Source organism: Rutidosis leptorrhynchoides, chromosome 6 (genome assembly GCF_046630445.1).
Source record: "Rutidosis leptorrhynchoides isolate AG116_Rl617_1_P2 chromosome 6, CSIRO_AGI_Rlap_v1, whole genome shotgun sequence".
In the NCBI taxonomy this organism is placed as follows: Eukaryota; Viridiplantae; Streptophyta; class Magnoliopsida; order Asterales; family Asteraceae; genus Rutidosis; species Rutidosis leptorrhynchoides.
The window spans coordinates 176,841,890-176,866,226 of record NC_092338.1 but is presented as its reverse complement, the minus strand read 5'-3'; positions in this window follow the sequence as shown (position 1 = coordinate 176,866,226).

Sequence of the window (24,337 nt, the reverse complement as noted above, 5' to 3'; positions counted from 1 at the left end):
ATCGGATGGAGTGTATGCTATATATTCATGCGATCGCATGAAGTAGAAAATCGGGCCAGATGAGTTGGGCTGCTACAGTGTAGCCCGTAAACTTTTATATTTTTTTTTCTGTTTTGCTGTTTTGATGTTTTATAAAAAAAACACAATATTTAAATAAAATTTATAAAAATAAAGAAACTTTATAAAACTTATATATTTAACAAACTCTTAAAAATATATAAATTTTTGTTTTTATTTTTATATTTTTGAATTTTTAAAACGTATTTTTACAAAAACGTATTTTTATAAAAGTAAACTAAAAATAACAATCTTTTTTTTTATATAGCGTTGCGCTTCCGGCTTTTAAGCTAAATTTTAAAGTTCCCCGGCAGCGGCGCCAAAAATACTTGGTGTTAAAGCTAAGGGGTATAAAATACTATTAAATTTTACAAGGAAATACTATTAAATACGATACAATTTTACACAAGATATTTATTTATTTATTGAATGGATATACTTAAACCTTGCTACAACACTTATAGGCAGTGTACCTAATCGTACAGTAGTGTAGTTTTTAGTAAGTCCGGTTCGTTCCACAGGGAATCTTTTTCACAAAGCTTAACGCTATATTAGTTTAAATTTATAAAAATACAAATATATATAATTTTATTATTATAAAAGGGGTTTTTACCGTTTAATGACCGGTTTGTCGATTTTAAAAACTGTAGTTGCAGTTAAAACAAAATGTAAAATATTAAATAAATAAAGACTTAATTTAAAGCGTAAAGTAAATAACGATAATGAAATTGCGAATAATAAAAGTGCGATAAAATAAACTTGCGATAATTAAAAAGTACGATAATTAAAAGTGCAATTAAATACAATAACAATAAATAAAAATGCGATAATTAGAAGTGCAATTAAATATAAAATAAAGGAAATTAAATATGAAAAAAAGAATTATGCTTATTTAAACTTCCGTAATCATGATGTTTGACGTGTTGATTTTAGTTTTATGCCCATGGGTTAATTGTCCTTTGTCCTGGATTATTTAATATGTCCGTCTGGTTTTTTTCCATAACAGTCCATCAGTCATAAATATAAAGTGCGAGTATCCTCGTCAAATTATCCTTATACCCGAAGTCAAATATTCCAACTAATTGGGGACTTAAATTGTAACAAGATTTTAATACTTTGTTTAATAATTACACCAGGATGTCGACTGAGTGTAACCCAAGGTTTTAATACTTTGTTAACAATTATGCCAAGTGTCCTTGTACATAATTTCACCCCTATTTTAATAATTCTAGTGACTATTAATCCATTCCCGTGTCCGGTTAAATGAACGATTATTCGTACATATAAATATCCCGCCCATCGTGTCCGATCGAGTGTATGTGGTTATTTACAGGTACGTCCAATTGTAAATCTTTATATTAAAATTAACAAACTATCATTTAGTTAAACAAATATAAAGCTCATTAATAGCCCATAGTCTAATTTCCACAAGTGTCGTTCTTTTGTCCAAACCCCAATTATGGTACAAAGCCCAATTATGGTACAAAGCCTAATTACCCAATTTTAATATTTTTAGCCCAACATCATGATTACTTCGGATTAAATAAGCATAATAATAACTTAGCTACGAGACATTAAATTAAAAAGGTTGAACATAACTTACAATGATTAAAAATAGCGTAGCGTTACACGGACAGAATTTCGACTTACACCCTTACAACATTCGCTAACATACCCTTATTATTAGGATTTAAAATTAAAATTAAAATTAAAATATAAATATAAATATATACGTTTACATATAGATAGAGAGATTGATGGATGGATTTTACGTTCACCAAAACTGCGAATTTATAGGCCTGTGAACTGAAAAATGAGCTCATGCGATCGCATGAGCTTTGTTCTTCAAGGCCATGCGATCGCATGGCCAGCTGGGGAGGCTCACATTTGGTTGTTTTCTTCTGCCGACGGTTTTATAATATAATATAATATATATATTAATTTTAAGAATTAATTATATATTATATTATATTTATATGCATAGTTGACTTGTAATTTTTAGTCCGTTGCGTCGAGCGTTGAGAGTTGACTCTGGTCCCGGTTTCAAATTTTCGAACGTCCTTGCGTACAATTTAATATCTTGTACTTTGCGTTTTGAATCTTGTACTCTTGTAATTTTGAGATGTTTCTTATCAATAATTGGAACCTCATTGATTGTATTTTGTACTTTTGAGCTTTTTGGTCGTTTGCGTCTTCAATTCGTCGAATCTGTCTTTTATCTTCACCTTTTATTATTTAAACGAATATCACTTGTAAATAGAACAGTTGCAACTAAAAGCTTGTCTTTCTTGAGGAATACTTGGTGTTAAAGCTAAGGGGTATAAAATACTATTAAATTTTACAAGGAAATGCTATTAAATACGATACAATTTTACACAAGATATTTATTTATTTATTGAATGGATATACTTAAACCTTGTTACAACACTTATAGGCAGTGTACCTAATCGTACAGTAGCGTAGTTTTTAGTAAGTCCGGTTCGTTCCACAGGGAATCTTTTTCACAAAGCTTAACGCTATATTAGTTTAAATTTATAAAAATACAAATATATATAATATTATTATTATAAAGGGGGTTTTTACCGTTTAATGACCGGTTTGTCGATTTTAAAAACTTTAGTTGCAGTTAAAACAAAATGTAAAATATTAAATAAATAAAATACTTAATTTAAAGCGTAAAGTAAATAACGATAATGAAATTACGAATAATAAAAGTGCGATAAAATAAACTTGCGATAATTAAAAAGTACGATAATTAAAAGTGCAATTAAATACAATAACAATAAATAAAAATGCGATAATTAGAAGTGCAATTAAATATAAAATAAAGGAAATTAAATATGAAATAAAAGAATTATGCTTATTTAAACTTCCGTAATCATGATGTTTGACGTGTTGATTTTAGTTTTATGCCCATGGGTTAATTGTCCTTTGTCCTGGATTATTTAATATGTCCGTCTGGTTTTTGTCCATAACAGTCCATCAGTCATAAATATAAAGTGCGAGTATCCTCGTCAAATTATCCTTATACTCGAAGTCAAATATTCCAACTAATTGGGGACTTAAACTGTAACAAGATTTTAATACTTTGTTTAATAATTACACCAGGATGTCGACTGAGTGTAACCCAAGGTTTTAATACTTTGTTAACAATTATGCCAAGTGTCCTTGTACATAATTTCACCCCTGTTTTAATAATTCTAGTGACTATTAATCCATTCCCGTGTCCGGTTAAATGAACGATTATTCGTACATATAAATATCCCGCCCATCGTGTCCGATCGAGTGTATGTGGTTATTTATAGATACGTCCAATTGTAAATCTTTATATTAAAATTAACAAACTATCATTTAGTTAAACAAATATAAAGCCCATTAATAGCCCATAGTCTAATTTCCACAAGTGTCGTTCTTTTGTCCAAACCCCAATTATGGTACAAAGCCCAATTATGGTACAAAGCCCAATTACCCAATTTTAATATTTTTAGCCCAACATCATGATTACTTCGGATTAAATAAGCATAATAATAAGTTAGCTATGAGACATTAAATTAAAAAGATTGAACATAACTTACAATGATTAAAAATAGCGTAGCGTTACACGGACAGAATTTCGATTTACACCCTTACAACATTCGCTAACATACCCTTATTATTAGGATTTAAAATTAAAATTAAAATTAAAATATAAATATAAATATATACGTTTACATATAGATAGAGAGATTGATGGATGGATTTTACGTTCACCAAACTGCGAATTTATAGGCCTGTGAACTGAAAAAGGAGCTCATGCGATCGCATGAGCTTTGCTCTTCAAGGCCATGCGATCGCATGGCCAGCTGGGGAGGCTCACATTTGGTTGTTTTCTTCTGCCGATGTTTTATAATATAATATAATATATATATATTAATTTTAAGAATTAATTATATATTATATTATATTTATGTGCATAGTTGACTTGTAATTTTTAGTCCGTTGCGTCGAGCGTTGAGAGTTGACTCTGGTCCCGGTTCCGGATTTTCGAACGTCCTTGCGTACAATTTAATATCTTGTACCTTGCGTTTTGAATCTTGTACTCTTGTAATTTTGAGATGTTTCTTATCAATAATTGGAACCTAATTGATTGTATTTTGTACTTTTGAGCTTTTTGGTCGTTTGCGTCTTCAATTCGTCGAATCTATCTTTTGTCTTCACCTTTTATTATTTAAACGAATATCACTTGTAAATAGAACATTTGCAACTAAAAGCTTGTCTTTCTTGAGGAATAATGCTATGAAATATATGTTCGTTTTTAGCATTATCAATATTCATCAGGAAAGTTGTGTTGTATGGCCGATTCATTTAGAACTTCTAATTCGAGATTTTCAAGACGAGAAAGAAGATCAGCGGCGAGATTTTCTGCTCCCTTTTTATCTCGGATTTCAATATCGAACTCTTGTAAGAGTAAGATCCAACGGATTAATCTTGGTTTAGCATCTTGTTTCGAAAATAGGTATCTAAGAGCAGAATGGTCGGTATAGACCACCGTTTTAGCTAGAACGAGATATGAACGAAATTTATCAAAAGCAAAGACAATAGCAAGGAGTTCTTTTTCAGTAGTTGTGTAATATGTTTGTGCTTGTGATGACCCGAAAAATTTCGACTAATTTAAACCAATTCTCTATACGATTTATTATTTTGGCACGTTAAACAAAGTCTGTTAGATTGAGTCTCAAAATTTTAGAACTGTTTCATATATACAATTACCTTTGACTACTCTCAACGATTCATGAACAATTATATGTATGTATATATATATATATATATGTACAAGTAAAAACGACTTTCCTACAGTAAAACCCTAGTTGCTACAGTAAAAATTACTTTGCTACAGTAAAACACTATTGCTACAGTGAAACCGTATTTTACTACAGTTCTACAGTGAAAACGACTTTGCTACGGTGATTTGCTACAGTAGACACTATTGCTACAGTAACACTATTTGATGTCGGCGAACTAGCAAACAAAAACGGAAAAGGCGGCCATGCGATCGCATGGCAAAAACACTGAAAACTCATGCGATCGCATGAGCTACAGTAAATCGAAAAGTAATATAAATACGCAGTTTGTTCGACGAAGTTTTTCACATTTATTCTCTTAATATTTATATTTATATTATAATTATAATTTTAAATTTAAGTTTAATAATAATAAGGTATATACGAGGGTGTTTTTAATTCGGGTTTCAAACCGCTTTAAGCTAAGGAAATATTAGGTATTATTCGGGGTATTGTTCTTGAATCCAAGGCCAACCATACAGTCATCTACCATCATTACGTCTACGCAATTTGCCTACAATATTGAATCGCAATATTGAACTGTGAGTTTATAGTCTCCCTTTTTAAATACTTTAAATATTTTTGGGCTGAGAATACATGCAATTTATTTTAAACGCGATAAGACACAAGTACATACTAAATTCTACACTGAGTTAAACCGAAAATCCCTTAGCTTTGGTAACTAGTAGCTGCCAGTACATAGGATATGGACTGGTGGGCGCGAATAATTGTATATGGATCCATAGGGCTTGACATCCCCGTCCGAGCTAGAGCGCTAGTCTTTTAACGGACGTATGTTATTTGAGTTTAAGACACGTTGGTTTGCGTGTATTAAAATGAATGGGGTAATTATCACTATAGCGTTAAGTTTAGTTACCAGGGTGCTCTGTTACGTAGAATCTATTGATAAACTTTTGATGAAATCTTGTGGTCTATCTTTATATATGTTTATGACTCGAGCAATTAAACCTATAACTCACCAACATTCGTGTTGACTTTTTAGCATGTTTTATTCTCAGGTCCTTAGAATGCTTCCGCTGTGATGTGCTTGTTGCCTGCATGGAGTCTCTCATGCTTTGTACAAAGTTTATTGCATTCAAAATAAAACTGCGTTGTGTAATAAATAATTGGACTGTGATGTCAACCTGTAAATTAAAGACTTATGTATTTCGGGGTTTTGCTTATACCTAAGCACTTGCCCACATGTTTATAACTTTCTATGTTTAGAAAGTCACTTATTTTAATGAATGCAATATTTTATCAAAACGTATCATATAGAGGTCAAAACCTCACTGTGGAATCAATGATTAACGTGCCGCGTCAATAGCGATTTTGACGGGTCGTTACAGTTGGTATCCGAGCTTGAGGTCATAGGGAACCAGAAATTACATTAGTGTGTTTAACTAGTAATTGTTAGGATGCATTAGTGAGTCTGGACTATGACCATATTTGTTTTTACTGATTTTTGCTTATCATTTGGTCAAAAACATTATATGTAATATATTTATATGCTAACGTAATTGTTGTTTCAATTATGTGATAGATGACTTCTTCTAATCCTATCATTTTGTACGACTCGGAATCGGACACTGAATCTATTCTATCCACAACTGAAAAGGGCGTTCCAATACCTATTAAAGAAGAAATTGTGTTAGCCGGGGAATCTCAACTCCCGGTAAACCCAGAGGAGATTCCAGCTCCACCCAACTCTAGTTTTCCGGAGCCACAGTATCGTTGGCATGGACCCATGATCCCTGGAGTAAACGAGGATCGTCCATTTCTAAACAAATATGGACATTGGTCCAGATATACCGCCGATGGGCGGGTTGTGCCGATTACGCCTGGCAGATTTCGGTTCATGACCACCGGTACATATTCTTGCAGTTCGTCATCATATTCTCCTACACATGACTCAGACAGTTCTTCATCAGACGAAATCAGTAAGGAGGAGGATTTCGCTAATGAAATAAAAGAGATCACTAAGGAGAAATTTCAACTTGCTATAGATAATAAAAACAACCACAATAATAAAAAGTCCTTAATTATTAAAAAGGAACATGACCATTCGATCCGTAACCACCCTTATTGTATTAAACCCACTGAAGCAACGGGTACCTCAAAACCCAACCAAAAATAAAATACACTGCCAGAATGTCTGTCGGACCATGTGCACACAAACAATTGGCAGAGAGAACCAAATGGGAAGAAGTTTCTGATAGTTCTGAATAAACGACCTCGCAACCATAAATCTTCCATGTGCTATTCTATTGCTTATGTGTGCTACTCTATCTTGTTATGTAAAATAAGCATATGTAAAATATCAGTATTGTATGGTATTGTATTATTTTGGTTTATTAATAATAAATGCATGGAATGATTATTTGTATTATTACTACTTCTTATTATTATTATTACATAATAATGTAGTAACTCGCTATAATTTTTCATAGTGGAATATTATTAGGATTTTAGTAGTTAATTCCTTGTACTAGCTATTATGTATGAACTTAACGGGTAGGTAATACCCTAGAAATAATTATAAAATGCTAATAAGAAGAAAAGGCTTTTATAATAATCGGTTCATATTATTAATATGCTACGATTAACTATTGACAACTCATTTTACCTATAATATTCTATATGATTAAATTATATCTGTTGTGTTTATTGAAGAAACATGTCTCAAATGTCGGATGCTGAGTTTGAGCAACTAGTCGAGAAACGTGTGAATGAAAGAATTGCTGCAGCCGAGGCAGCAAAAGCAACAGCCGAAGCAGCAGCCAAAGCAGCAGCCGTAAACACAAACTCACGAAACGGATGCTCATACAAAACTTTTCAAGGATGCAAACCACATACGTTTAGTGGAACCGAGGGACCAGTCGGTCTAACCCGATGGTTTGAAAAGATGGAGTCCGTTTTCAAAATCAGTAATTGTGCGAACGGAGACAAGTCAAAGTATGCTTCGTGTACGTTGCAAGACGGTGCACTTACTTGGTGGAACAATTATGCTAAAGCAGAAGGAATAGATACGGCATATGATATCTCTTGGGAAGAACTGAAAAAGATGCTAATCGAGGAGTACTGTCCTCGAAACGAGATCAGAAAAATGGAATCTGAGTTACGTAATCTGAAGGTTATCGGCGCGAATCTCAATAACTATGAAAAGCGTTTCATGGAACTAGCCTTGTTGTGTCCCGAATTGGTGCCAAACGAGAAACGAAAGATAGAAATGTATATTGACGGTTTATCGATCAATATCAAAGGAAATGTTACATCGTCCAAACCAAATACGATGCAGGAAGCCATGACAATGGCACACCAACTCATGGACCAGATCACAGAGAGTTCGATTAAGGCACCAATTACCGAAGTTAAGACAACTGAAGGAAAGAGGAAATGGGAAGACTATAAGGGCAAAAGTACTCACCTGAAGAAACAAGAAACTTTTAAAGGTAAACAAGATGGGGCAACTGCAAGTCCAAACTATAAGGGACCTCATCCGTTCTGCAAAAGGTGTTACACACATCATGCAGGCTATTGCCAAGTGGTCTGTGATAAGTGCAACAAGAAAGGACATGTGGCGAAAGATTGTTATGTCACCGTTTCTGAAGTAAAGACAAAATTGACTGATGTCAAGAAATGTTATGGATGCAGGAAGTCTGGTCACTTTATAAATCAATGCCCTGATAAGGAGAAGAACAAAGAACCCGCACGTGGGAGGGCATTTAATGTTAGTGACAGTAAAGCACGTGAGGATCCTAATCTTGTCACTGGTACGTTTACCGTTAATAATCAACTAGCTTCTATTATGTTTGATACGGGTGCTGATAGAAGTTATATGTGTAAAGACTTTAGTTTTAAACTAAAATGTGCATCATTACCTCTAGACGATAAATATACTATTGAATTAGCTAATGGTAAACTGATAAAAGCCGATAAAATTTGCCATGGTTGCGAAATGAATCTCGCTGGTGAAACATTCAAAATTGATTTGATACCCGTAGAATTAGGAAGTCTTGATGTAATCGTTGGCATGGACTGGATGTCCAAAACAAGAGCGGAAGTTGTTTGCTCTGAGAAAGCAATCCGCATCTCTCGTAAGGATGAAACGTCATTAATGATTTATGGGGAGAAGAACAACTCAAAACTGAACTTTATCAGCTGTATGAAGGCCCAGAAACTTATAAGAAAAGGTTGTTATGCTATTCTGGCACACGTAAAGAAGATCGATACTGAAGAAAGAAGCATTGATGACATGCCGGTTGTAAGAGAATATCCCGGAGTATTTCCAGAAGAATTACCGGGGCTACCTCCACACAGATGTGTAGAATTCCAGATTGATCTCATACCAGGAGCTGCACCTGTAGCCCGATCTCCATATAGACTTGCACCTTCAGAAATGCAAGAATTACAAGACCAGTTGCAAGAATTATCGGACCGTGGATTTATTCGTCCTAGTTTTTCACCTTGGGGTGCTCCTATTCTGTTCGTCAAGAAGAGGGATGGATCTATGAGAATGTGCATAGATTACCGAGAATTAAATAAATTAACGATCAAGAATCGGTACCCATTACCGAGGATTGATGATTTGTTTGATCAATTGCACGGATCAAGTGTTTATTCTAAGATTGATCTACGCTCCAGATATCATCAGCTGAGAGTGAAGGAAGAAGATGTTCCTAAAACAGCGTTCAGAACCCGTTACGGTCACTATGAATTTTTAGTCATGCCTTTTGGATTGACTAATGCTCCAGCAGTATTCATGGATCTAATGAATCGCATCTGTAGACCGTATTTAGACAAATTTGTCATTGTTTTTATCGACGACATATTAATTTACTCGAAGAACAAGGAAGAACATGAGCAACACTTAAGACTGGTACTAGAGATACTCAAGAAAGAAGAATTGTACGCAAAATTTTCGAAGTGTGATTTCTGGTTACAAGAAGTACAATTTTTGGGCCATGTTGTCAGTAAACATGGAATTAAAGTTGACCCCGCCAAGATCGAAGCCATTAGTAAATGGGAAACACCGAAGACTCCAACACAAATCCTCCAGTTCTTAGGTCTTGCTGGTTACTACCGAAGATTCATTCAAGATTTCTCTAGAATCCCCAAACCCTTAACTGCATTGACTCAAAAGGGAAAGAAGTATGATTGGTCCACGGAACAGGAATCCTCATTCCAGTTATTAAAGAAGAAGTTAACGTCTGCACCCATTTTGTCATTACCGGAAGGAAATGATGATTTCGTGATCTATTGTGACGCTTCGCGCCAAGGTTTAGGATGTGTATTAATGCAACGCACAAAAGTTATCGCATATGCCTCACGACAACTAAAAATTCATGAAAAGAACTATACGACGCACGATTTGGAACTTGGAGCAGTAGTTTTTGCACTCAAAATATGGAGACACTATCTATATGGCACCAAGTGTACAGTGTACACCGACCATAAGAGTCTTCAGCATATTTTTGATCAAAAACAACTCAATATGAGGCAACGTCGCTGGGTAGAGTTGTTAAACGATTACGATTGTGAAATCCGTTACCACCCCGGAAATGCTAATGTTGTAGCTGATGCCCTAAGTCGAAAAGAAAGAGTAAAACCTCTTAGGGTCCGAGCTTTGAATATTACAATTCGTACTGACCTCACAAAGCAAATTCAAGCAGCACAGTTAGAAGCTTTAAAAGAAGAAAACGAAAAAGGTGAAATGAGCAAAGGGTTAGAAAAACAACTTGAAGTAAAAGCCGATGGAACCCTGTATTTTGCTGGTAGGATATGGGTACCAAGACATGGTAACCTAAGGCAACTAGTACTAGATGAAGCACACAAAACGAGGTACTCAATTCACCCAGGAAATGGGAAAATGTACCACGATCTCAAGAAGTTCTATTGGTGGCCTAATATGAAGAAAGAAATTGCTACTTATGTAAGCAAATGTTTGACGTGTGCAAAGGTTAAAGCTGAGCACCAAAAGCCGTCAGGATTACTACAACAACCAGAAATTCCGCAGTGGAAATGTGAAAGAATAACCATGGATTTCATTACGAAATTGCCAAGGACTGCAAGTAGTCATGATACTATTTGGGTGATAGTTGATCGTCTAACTAAATCAGCTCACTTCCTACCAATAAAGGAGACAGACAGTATGGAGAAATTAGCACGCCTATATTTGAAGGAAGTAGTTTCCAGGCATGGTGTACCCATCTCCATCATATCTGATCGCGACACCCGATTCACATCAAGTTTTTGGCAATCATTACAAAAAGCATTGGGAACTCGATTAGATATGAGCACCGCTTATCACCCACAGACAGATGGTCAAAGTGAAAGAACAATACAAACATTGGAAGACATGTTACGAGCATGCATGATTGACTTTAGAACCAGTTGGGATCGACACTTACCGTTGGCAGAATTTTCATACAATAACAGCTATCATACGAGCATCAACGCAGCACCATTTGAAGCACTTTACGGTAGAAAGTGCAGATCTCCTATCTGTTGGAGTGAAGTAGGAGAAAGACAACTTACTGGACCAGAAATTATTCACGAAACCACCGAAAAGATCATTCAAATACAACAGCGATTGAAAACGGCCATGAGTCGCCAAAAGAGTTATGCTGATGTAAGAAGAAAACCGCTAGAATTTCAAGTGTGCGACAAAGTCATGTTGAAAGTGTCACCCTGGAAAGGCGTTGTATGATTCGGTAAACGAGGAAAGCTAAGTCCTAGGTACGTAGGACCCTTTGAAATCACCGAAAGAATTGGAGCAGTTGCTTATCGATTAAAGCTACCGCAAGAACTTAGTAGTGTTCACGACACATTTCACGTGTCAAATTTGAAGAAATGTTTAGCTGAAGAGGATGTCGTAATTCCTCTTGACGAAATACGAATTAATGATAAACTCCATTTTGTCGAAGAACCTGTTGAAATCATGGACCGTGAGGTCAAACAATTAAAACAAAGCAAAATACCGATAGTTAGAGTTCGTTGGAACGCAAGACGAGGACCTGAGTTTACTTGGGAACGTGAAGATCAAATGAAGCAAAAGTATCCACATTTGTTCACTGATATCGCTCATGAAACAGGTACTACTCAAAATTTCGGGACGAAATTTTCTTTAACGAGGAGGTACTGTGATGACCCGAAAAATTTCGACTAATTTAAACCAATTCTCTATACGATTTATTATTTTGGCACGTTAAACAAAGTCTGTTAGATTGAGTCTCAAAATTTTGGAACTGTTTCATATATACAATTACCTTTGACTACTCTCAACGATTCATGAACAATTATATGTATGTATATATATATATATATATATGTACAAGTAAAAATGACTTTCCTACAGTAAAACCCTAGTTGCTACAGTAAAAATTACTTTGCTACAGTAAAACACTATTTGCTACAGTAAAACACTATTGCTACAGTGAAACCGTATTTTACTACAGTGCTACAGTGAAAACGACTTTGCTACAGTGATTTGCTACAGTAAACACTATTTGCTACAGTACACTATTTGATGTCGACGAACTAGCAAACAAAAACGGAAAAGGCGGCCATGCGATCGCATGGCAAAAACACTGAAAACTCATGCGATCGCATGAGCTACAGTAAATCGAAAAGTAATATAAATACGCAGTTTGTTCGACGAAGTTTTTCACATTTATTCTCTTAATATTTATATTTATATTATAATTATAATTTTAAATTTAAGTTTAATAATAATAAGGTATATACGAGGGTGTTTTTAATTCGGGTTTCAAACCGCTTTAAGCTAAGGAAATATTAGGTATTATTCGGGGTATTGTTCTTGAATCCAAGGCCAACCATACAGTCATCTACCATCATTACGTCTACGCAATTTGCCTACAATATTGAATCGCAATATTGAACTGTGAGTTTATAGTCTCCCTTTTTAAATACTTTAAATATTTTTGGGCTGAGAATACATGCAATTTATTTTAAACGCGATAAGACACAAGTACATACTAAATTCTACACTGAGTTAAACCGAAAATCCCTTAGCTTTGGTAACTAGTAGCTGCCAGTACATAGAATATGGACTGGTGGGCGCGAATAATTGTATATGGATCCATAGGGCTTGACATCCCCGTCCGAGCTAGAGCGCTAGCCTTTTAACGGACGTATGTTATTTGAGTTTAAGACACGTTGGTTTGCGTGTATTAAAACGAATGGGGTAATTATCACTATAGCGTTAAGTTTAGTTACCAGGGTGCTCTGTTACGTAGAATCTATTGATAAACTTTTGATAAAATCTTGTGGTCTATCTTTATATATGTTTATGACTCGAGCAATTAAACCTATAACTCAACAACATTCGTGTTGACTTTTTAGCATGTTTTATTCTCAGGTCCTTAGAATGCTTCCGCTGTGATGTGCTTATTGCCTGCATGGAGTCTCTCATGCTTTGTACAAAGTTTATTGCATTCAAAATAAAACTGCGTTGTGTAATAAATAATTGGACTGTGATGTCAACCTGTAAATTAAAGACTTATGTATTTCGGGGTTTTGCTTATACCTAAGAACTTGCCCACATGTTTATAACTTTCTATGTTTAGAAAGTCACTTATTTTAATGAATGCAATATTTTATCAAAACGTATCATATAGAGGTCAAAACCTCACTGTGGAATCAATGATTAACGTGCCGCGTCAATAGCGATTTTGATGGGTCGTTACAGTGCTCCTTGTAACGTTTTATTAGCATAATAAATAGGTTGAAATCGTTTTTCAATCCTTTGTCCTAAAACGGCTCCCATTGCAAAATCACTTGCATCGCACATTTGTTCAAACAGTAGATTCCAATTTGGAGTTATCATGATCGGCGCATTAGTGAGTTTTTCTTTAAGTATATTAAAAGATTTGATGCATTCATCTGAAAAGATGAATGGAGCATCCTTTTCTAGGAGTTTATTCATAGGAGTGGCAATTTTAGAAAAATCTTTTATGAAACGTCGGTAAAAATCGACATGCCCTAGAAAACTCCTAACTCCTCTAACATTGGTGGAATGTGGATGTTTAGCAATTACATCTGCTTTAGCTCTATCCACTTCAATTCCTTCCTTTGAAATTTTATGACCAAGAACGATTCCTTCTTTAACCATGAAATGGCATTTCTCCCAATTAAGTACTAGATTTGATTGTTCGCATCTAATAAGCATTCGTTCAAGATTAACTAAACATGATTCAAATGTATCACCGAAGACTGAAAAGTCATCCATGAAAACTTCCATGCATTCTTCTATCATGTAGTGAAAAATCGCCATCATGCACCTTTCAAAGGTTGCAGGGGCGTTGCAAAGTCCAAATGGCATGCGTTTGTAAGCAAAAGTACCATAAGGGCACGTGAATGTGGTTTTCTCTTGGTCCTCGGGTGCTATTGGAATTTGAAAATATCTGGAAAAACCGTCAAGAAAACAATAGTAACTGTTTCCGGCTAATCTTTCCAACATTTGATCAATGAAAGGTAAGGGAAAGTGATCTTTTCTGGTGGCGTCATTTAATTTTCTATAATCAATACAAACACGCCATCCTGTTACAGTCCTAGTAGGAATAAGCTCATTTTTCTCATTTGTGATAACAGTCATGCCACCCTTCTTAGGTACGAATTGAACTGGGCTTACCCATGGGCTATCAGAGATTGGATAAATTAAACCTGCATCTAGCAGTTTAATAATTTCTTTCTTAACAACTTCTTGCATATTCGGATTAAGTCTTCGTTAGCGTTGCACATACGTTTTATGACCTTCTTCCATAAGGATTTTATGTGTGCAATACGAAGGACTTATTCCTTTAATATCATGAATCTTCCATGCAATAGCTGGTTTATGAGCTTTTAGCACACTAATGAGTTGAGATTTTTCATTTTTCAGTAAGAGAAGACGATATTATTACAGGTAATTCAGATTCACCATGTAAATAAGTGTATTCCAAATGGTTTGGAAGTGGCTTTAACTCTAATGTCGGTGGTTTTTCTATCGATGATTTGTATCGATATCTGTCTTCTTCTTTTAGCATTTGAATTTCTTCTGTTGTTGGTTCGTATCCATTAGCCATAAGTGTAGCTAACATTTCAGCTTCATCAATTGGTTCAGTTCCTTCTCCTAAAGAACATTCTCCCATTCCTTGTAATTCTGGAAATTCTTCTAACAATTCTGCATGTGAATCTATAGTTTGAATATAATAACATGTATCATCTGCAGATTGCGGTTGTTGCATGGCTCTATCCACAGAAAAGGTAACACTCTCGTCCTCTATACTTAGGGTCAGTTTCTTACCGAACACATCTATTATTTCTTTAACCGTGTTTAAGAATGGTCGTCCTAATATGAGAGGAACTCGAGAGTCTTCTTCCATATCCAGAATAACAAAATCTACCGGAAATACTAAAGTACCAACTTTAACTAGCATGTTCTCCATTATCCCTCTAGGATATTTTACTGATCGATCGGCTAGTTGTATACTTATTCGTGTTGGTTTCAATTCTCCAAGGTCTAGTTTAGCGTATAGCGAATATGGCATTAGATTTATACTAGCACCTAAGTCTGCCAATGCTTCTATTGAACTAAGACTACCCAGAAAACATGGAATTGAGAAACTTCCTGGATCTGATAATTTTTCTGGTATCTTATTCAATAGCACTGCAGAACAATTACAATTCATAGTAACAGCCGAGAGTTCTTCCATTTTCTTTCTATTTGTGATTAGATCTTTCAAGAATTTAGCATACCTAGGCATTCCTGAAATCACATCAATGAAAGGAAGATTAACATTTATTTGTTTAAACATATCCAAGAATTTGGATTGCTCGGCTTCAAGTCATTCTTTTCTCATTTTACTCGGGTAAGGAAGTGGTGGTTGGTATGGTTTAACATAAGGTTTAGCCTTAACTGTGTTATCTTCATTAACCTTTTCAACTACCGGTTCTGTTTCCTTATCTTGTTCAGATTATGGTTCTTATGGAGTAGGAATAGCTTCATCATAAATTACAGGTATTTCAGGTGGTTTAAGTGTAATACCACTTCTTGTGGTAATGGCTTTAGCTGTTTCATTCCGGGGGTTAGCATTTGTATCACTAGGTAAACTTCCCGGTTTTCTTTCACCTATTAACCTTGCTAGGTTACACAATTCTTGTTCCAAATTTTGAATAGAAGCTTGTTGATTTCTAAATGCTTGAGCATTTTGTTCATTGGTTTGTTTCTGAGATGTGAAAATTTGAGTTTGAGATTCAACTAGCTTCGACATCATATCTTCTAAATTTGGCTTTTTATCATCGGTTTGTGGTGGTTTATTTTGAAAAATAGGTCTTTACAGATTGTAAGTATTATTGGATACTTGTTGGTTACTAGGACCTTGTTGATTGTTGTATGGAAATTTCAGTTATAATTCTGGTTTTGATTGTAGATTGGTCTTGGCGGTTGATAATTATTCTGATAATTATTTCCAGGCCTTTGGTTTATGTATGAAACATTCTCTCTTTGTTCCGTTGTTAGTTCAATACTGAGACAATCTTTTGTCAAATGTGGTCCTCCACACTGCTCACAACTAATTCTTATTGAGTGGATATCTTTAGTCATCTTTTCCATTCGTCTCTCGACAGCATCTATCTTTACGGAAATGGAATCTAAGTCTTGGCTAGAATTGGCTCTAGCTGCTTTAGATGATCTAACGATATCTTTTTCTTGGTGCCACTCATGTGAGTGGGAAGCAGTGTTATCAATAATTTTGTAAGCGTCAGTTGCGGTTTTCTTCATAATGGAACCACCAGCTGCTATATCGATGTCTTTTCGTGTAGTGATGTCGCATCCTTGGTAGAATATTTGTACTATTTGACAAGTGTCTAAACCATGTTGCGGACATCCTCTCAATAACTTTCCAAATCTTGTCCACGCTTCATATAGAGTTTCATTTGGCTTTTGTGTGAACGTAACAATTTCTCCTTGAAGTCTTACGGCTTTAGATGCCGGAAAGAATTGTTTAAGAAATTTTTCAACTAAAACATCCCATGTATCAATCGCCCCTTCAGGTAATGATTCCAACCAATCTATGGCTTCTCCCTTTAAAGTCCAGGGAAATAACATGAGATATATCTGTTCATCCTCCACTTCTGGGATTTTAAATAGTGTACAGATCCTATTAAATGTACGAAGATGTTCATTTGGATCTTCCTTCGGCGCATCACTAAATTGGCATTGATTAGTTACCATGTGTAGGATTTGTCCTTTGATTTCATAATCTGGCGCATTAATCTTAGGTTGAGTAATTGCGTGACCTTGGCCAGTGCGTTTAGCTCTCATTCGGTCTTCCATACTTAGAGGTTCCAGATTCTCCATGATTGAATTTGTTGAATCTGAATCACTAGAGGATTCTGATTTAATGGGTTGTTCCTCGACAATCTCCGTTTGAATGATTGGTAGTTCTGGAGGAAAGATTAATGGTTCAGGATCTCTGAATTGTCCCTGAATATCTTCCGGATTCTCAATTGTGAGGTCGGGTTCAAAAAATGAATTATCGGAAATTTGAATTGGAGTACTTGGTCGACTGGATGACGATTCTAAAGAAAAATCAACGGCGACAAATTTGCTAGATGTCTTGATCGAGTTACAGGTGGTTAACGTACAAAAGGTGGTGAACGTTTTGCTCGGTGCATTCACTGAATATCCTATAGTTATAAAAGATAAAAATTATTAAAGTTATCAAATTAACAGACTTTTCTGCTTTTGCTCAAGTTTCGAATAGCCAATAGATGCAGCAGGGAGCCAGAACCCTTTAAATCGGAAGCTCACAACTCAGCCACTAACAAATCCATCTATTACTACGAAGCAGAAAATTTGGATGTCTATCAATTTAACCACTTAAAATAATTTTTCATTGAAATTTAAGAGAAATTTTAGAGAAGAAATAGAAAATTCTATGTCCTAAAAACTAGAATGTCGAGAAATAAGAAAGAAAAAGAGCGCGTCGAAAAACGTCGAAAAATAAAATAAAAGGTCGAAAAATAATAGGCGTTAAAAAATAAAAATAAGAAAGTAGCGCGTCAAAACTTAAAAAGGAACTAAAAACTAAGAATTAAAAGTTGCGTCTAAAGGTTTTAAAGCTTAAAAAAAAATATATTCAAAACGGCAATAACTTAAAAAGGTACTAAAATATAAAAACGGCGTCGCAAAATTCTAAAGCACCTAAATCTTAGTCTAAAGAAAAAGCACTTAAGGGATTTTACGGCAAAGCCTAGAAATCTAGAAATAAAAATAACTACGGCAAAAAACTATGTCTTAAAACTAAATACGAGCGAAAAATATAAATATTACGCTAAAACAAACAAAAAGATACAAAATATAAAAAAAAATCTTAAAGTTGCAAAAAGTACAATTTTTATAAAAATATTATTTTTATATTATTTATTTTATAAAACTATTAATTTTATAATTTATTAAAACTAATTAATACAAAATAATACAAAATAATAAAATTAAAACTAAATAATATAATAATAATACCCTAATTAGGGTTTAATAATAATAATAATATTTATTACTCCGTAATTAATGCAGTACCATGTCAACTGTGGCGTGTCAGTTCACTTCATGCGATCGCATGAATTTTTGCCTTCGGGCTCATGCGGTCGCATGAGCTAGGGTTTCGGCCCAAAAGTTGGGCTGCTACAGTACCGAGCCGTTTGATTTCTTTTATTTTTTTTTTCTGTTTTTCTGTTTTAATTTAAATAAAATAAAAAAATAACTTAAATAAAAATTTAATTTTAAAAACTAAAATAAAAATACTTTTATAAATTTTTAACAACTCTTAATAACAAATATATAGATTTTGTTTTTCTTTTTTTATATTTTTGGTTTTTAATAATTAAAACGTATATTTTTACAAAAAAGGAACTTTATAAAAATCTTTTTTTATAGCGTTGCGCTTTCGGCGTTTTAGCGTTCCCCGGCAGCGGCTCCAAAACTACTTGATGTGTGTGAGTTGGTGTATAAAATAGTTATAATTTTTACAAGGAAATACTATTAAATACGATACAATTTTACACAAGTAATTTATTTATTTATAGAATGGATATACCTAAACCTTGCTACAACACTTATAGGCAGTGTACCTAATCGTACAGTAGTTTAGTTTTTAGTAAGTCCGGTTCGTCCACATGGAACTCTAGCCAAGCCTAACGCTATATTTTTAACTTATAATTGTAAAAATACAAAAATATATATAAGTAGTATTATTATTATAAAAGGGGGTTTTTACAGTTTAATGACCGGTTTGTCGATTTTTAAAACTTTAGTCGCAGTTAAAACCTAATGTAAAATATTGAAAATAAATATAACTTAATTTAAAGCGTAAAGTAAATAACGATAAATAAAAATTGCGATAAATAAAAATGCGATAAAACAAAATTGCGATAATTAAAGAGTACGATAATTAAAAGTGCAATTAAATATAATGACAATAAATAAAAGTGCAATAATTAAAAGTGCAATTAAATATGAAATATATAAATTATGCTTATTTAAACTTCCGTAATCATAATGTTTGACGTGTTGTTTTTAGTTTATTCCCATGGGTTAATTATTCTTTGTCCTGGATTATTTGATATGTCCATACAGATTTGTCCATAATAGTCCATCAGTCATAATCATAAAATGCGGAAGTCTTCGTCAAATTATTCTTATTCCCGAAGTCAAATATTCCAACTAATTGGGATTCGAATTGTAACAAGGTCTTAATACTTTGTTTAATGAATACACCAGGTTATCGACTGCGTGTAAACCAAGGTTTTACTACTTTGTTAACAATTACACCAATTACCCTTGAATGTAATCCACCCCTGTTTCAACAAGTCTATTAACTATTAATCCAGTTCTGTGTCCAGTAAAATGAACAATTATTGGTATTTATAGATATCTCGCCCACCGTACTCAGTCAAGCGTATGTGGTTATATATAAATACGTCAAATTATAAGTCTATATATTAAATCAAAGAGGTATCATTTAGTTAATATAAAACCCATTAATAGCCCATAATCTAATTTCCACAAGTGTCGTTCTTTTATCCAAACCCCAATTATGGTCCAAAGCCCAATTACCCAATTTTAATATTTTTAGCCCAACATCATGATTACTTCGTCTTAAATAAGCATAATAATAACTTAGCTACGAGACATTAAATTAAAAATAACATTAACCATAACTTACAGTGATTAAAAATAGTGTAGCATTACACGGACAGAATTTTGACTTATACCCTTACAACATTCGCTAACATACCCTTATTATTAGAATTAAAATTAAAATTAAAATTATAATTAATATATATATATATATATATATATATATATATATATATATATATATATATATATATATATATATATATATTACGTATGAGAGAAAGGAAAGAAAAAGATTGTTTAAAATCATCACCAAACTGCGAAATTTATAGGACCTGAGCTGAAAAAGTGTGCCATGTGATCGCATGGCTTTTGTGCCTCCAGGCCATGCGATCGCATGGAGGTAGGTAACAGCTCACATAAGTTTGTTTTCTTGTTTTGCCGACGGTTTATAATAATAATATAATATATAAATAATTTATAGAATTATTTAAATATTATATAATATTCGTGTGCATAGTTGACTTGTAATTTTTAGTCCGTTGCGTCGAGCGTTGAGAGTTGACTCTGGTCTCGGTTCCGGATTTTTGAACGTCCTTGCGTACAATTTAATATCTTGTATTTTGCATTTCGCGTATTGTACTCTTGTAATTTTGAGACGTTTCTCATTAATAATTGAAACCACTTTGATTGTATTTTGTACTTTTGAGCTTTTTGGTCGTTTGCGTCTTAAATTCGTCGAATCTGTCTTTTGTCTTCACCTTTTATTATTTAAACGAATATCACTTGTAAATAGAATAGTTCCAACTAAAATCTTGTCTTTCTTGAGGGATAATGCTATGAAATATATGTTCGTTTTTAGCATTATCAAGACCATAATCAAAAGCATGTCACGGGACATTGCCTTAATAGTTGCTTGTTCAACGCTTTCCTTTACAACTGGACGGTAGTTTACCGAAAGGTAATATATGGAGCAAGTATACTGGACGTGTTGCTTTCCCAATACAAGGTTAGCAAGTGGGTGACACAAAACCATAAGTTTTGAGCTAAAATTTTCAAATCTGAAACCCACAAAACCCACAAAAATAATTTGCAAACACCGGTGAAGGGTTATTCCGGAAAACTTATCTAGGGTAAAAGCTAGATTGAAGTTTCAAAAAGATCAAATGTTTTCATAAAGATCCAATTTCCTAAAGGATCTAAATTTTTATAGTCATGTGGGACTTTAAACCACATCGTTACTACCATTGTTCATACCGCCGTATTAAAATCACTGATATACAAAGTGTGAAGAATAAAGAAGTGATTCTAGTAAAGTTATATTCAAGTTCTATATTGCTTGAGGACAAGCAACGCTCAAGTGTGGGAATATTTGATAATGCTAAAAACGAACATATATTTCATAGCATTATCCTTCAAGAAAGATTGCAATTGTTCTATTTACAAGTGATATTCGTTTAAATAATAAAAGGCGAAGACAAAAAACAGATTCGACGAATTGAAGACACAAACGACCAAAAAGCTAAAAAGTACAAAGTACAATCAAAATGGTTCAAATTATTGATGAGAAACGTCTAAAAATTACAAGAGTATGAGCCGTAAAACGCAAAGTACAAGATAATAAATAGTACAAAAGGACGTTCGAAAATCCGGAACCGGGACATGAACCAACTATCAACGCGCGACGCAACGGAGCTAAAATTACAAATCAACTATGCACATGAATATAATATAATATATATATATATATATAATTATATAAAATTATATATATATATATTATATATATTAAATAAATATGTCAACAAGCTAGGAGCCAAAAAGTATGTGACCAGGAAATGACGGCCATGCGATCGCATGGCCAGAAGGCACAAAACTCATGCAACCGCATGAGTTATTGTAGCAGGCCACATTCTTTAAATACAACGAATTCTGGCCGAATCTTTACTCATAATATTTCAATCTCTCTTACTCTCAAATATATTTATATTTTAATTTTAATTATAATTTTAATATTAAAGTTTAATAATAAGGTTATAGTGGCGAATGTTGTAAGTGTGTAAGTCGAAATTCTGTCCGTGTAATGCTACGCTATTATTAATCATTGTAAGTTATGTTCAACCTTTTTAAATTGATGTCTCGTAGCTAAGTTATTATTATGCTTATTTAAACCGAAGTAATTGTGATGTTGGGCTAAATATTAAAGACGGAGTTATTGGGCTTTGTACCATAATTGGGGTTTGGACAAAAGAACGACACTTGTGGAAATTAGACTATGGGCTATTAATGGGCTTTATATTAACTAAATGATACCTCGTTAATTTAATATATAGACTTATAATTTGACGTATTTATATATAACCACATACGCTTGAATGGGTACGGTGGGCGGGATATCTATAAATACCAATAATTATTCATTTGACCGGACACGGGGATGGATTAATAATCAATAGACTTGTTGAAACAGGGGTGAATTACATACAAGGGTAATTGGTGTAATTGTTAACAAAGTAATAAAACCTTGGATTACACGCAGTCGATAAGCTGGTGTATTCATTAAACAAAGTATTAAGACCTTGTTACAATTCGAATCCTCAATTAGTTGGAATATTTGACTTTGGGTATAAGGATAATTTGACGAAGACTCTCGCACTTTATATTTATGACAGGTGGACTATTATGGACAAAACCGTATGGACATATCGAATAATCCAGGACAAAGGACAATTAACCCATGGTAATAAATTAAAATCAACACGTCAAACATCATGATTATTAAAGTTTAAATAATCATAATTCCTTTATTTCATATTTTATCGCACTTTTATTTACTGTCATTTTATTTATTGCACTTTTAATTATCGTACTTTTTAATTATCGCAATTTTATTTATCGCACTTTAATTATTGTCATTTACTTTACACTTTAAATTAAGTTATATTTATTTTTAATATTTTACATTAGGTTTTAACTGCGACTTAAGATATAAAATCGAAAAACCGGTCATTAAACGGTAAAAACCCCCTTTTATAATAATAATATTACTTATATATATTTTTATATTTATACAAATATAGTTTTAAAAATATAGCGTTAAACTTGGCTAGTTCCCTGTGGACGAACCGAACTTACTAAAAACTACACTACTGTACGATTATGTACACTGCCTATAAGTGTTGTAGCAAGGTTTAGGTATATCCACTTTATAAATAAATAAATAAATAACTTGTGTAAAATTGTATTGTATTTAATTGTATTTCATAGTAAATATATAACTATTTCGTATACACCTCTATCTCTTGTTTCATGGCTTCCTGTTGTGCTTTGCAGATCTATGATGTAAGGTTCGTACGTACAATCATGTTAAGAGCTTTAACCCTGAGAGGTTTCTCTCTATCTTTTCTGCTCAAAGCGTCCGCTACAACATTTGCTTTGCCAGGATGGTATTGAAGTTCACAGTCATAATCGTTAAGCAATTCCATCCAGCTTCGTTGTCTCATGTTGAGCTGCTTCTGATCAAATATGTGCTGTAAACTCTTATGGTCGGTGAAGATAGTAAACTTGGTTCCATACAGTTAGTGTCTCCACAAATTGAGTGCAAAGACTACAGCTCCTAGTTCCAGGTCGTGCGTAGTGTAGTTCTACTCGTGATACTTTAACTGTCGTGATCCATAAACAATAACCTTGTTTCGTTCCATAAGCACGCAACCCATTCCTTGACGCGAGGCATCACAATAGATAACAAAATCTTCATTTCCCTCGGGCAGAGACAATATTGATGCAGTTGTTAGCTTCTCCTTCAACAACTCATATTTCTTGCCTTTATGAGTCAACGCTGTTAATGGTCGGGCAATCTTAGAGAATCCTTCGATGAATCTCCTGTAGTAACTAGCTAGACCCAGAATTTTCCAGATTTGAGTTGTTGTCTTTGGGGTTTCCTAATTCTTAACCTTTTCAATCTTTGCCGGATCAACTTGTATTCCATTGGCACCTACAACATGACCAAGGAATTGTACTTCTTGCAACCAAAAGTCACACTTTGAGAACTTTGCATACAATTTCTCTTCTTTAAGCATTTTCAGTAGCGAACGTAAATGCTGCTCGTGCTCTTCTTGTTCTTGGAGTACACCAATATATCATCAATAAATACAATGACGAATTTATCTAGGTATGGATTACTCACACAGTTCATGAGATCCATGAACACTGCTGGTTCATTCGTCAAACCAAACGGCATCACTGTAAACTCATAATGTCCATAGCGTGTTTAAAATGTCGTCTTAGGAACATCAGCTTCCATGACTCTCAATTGGTG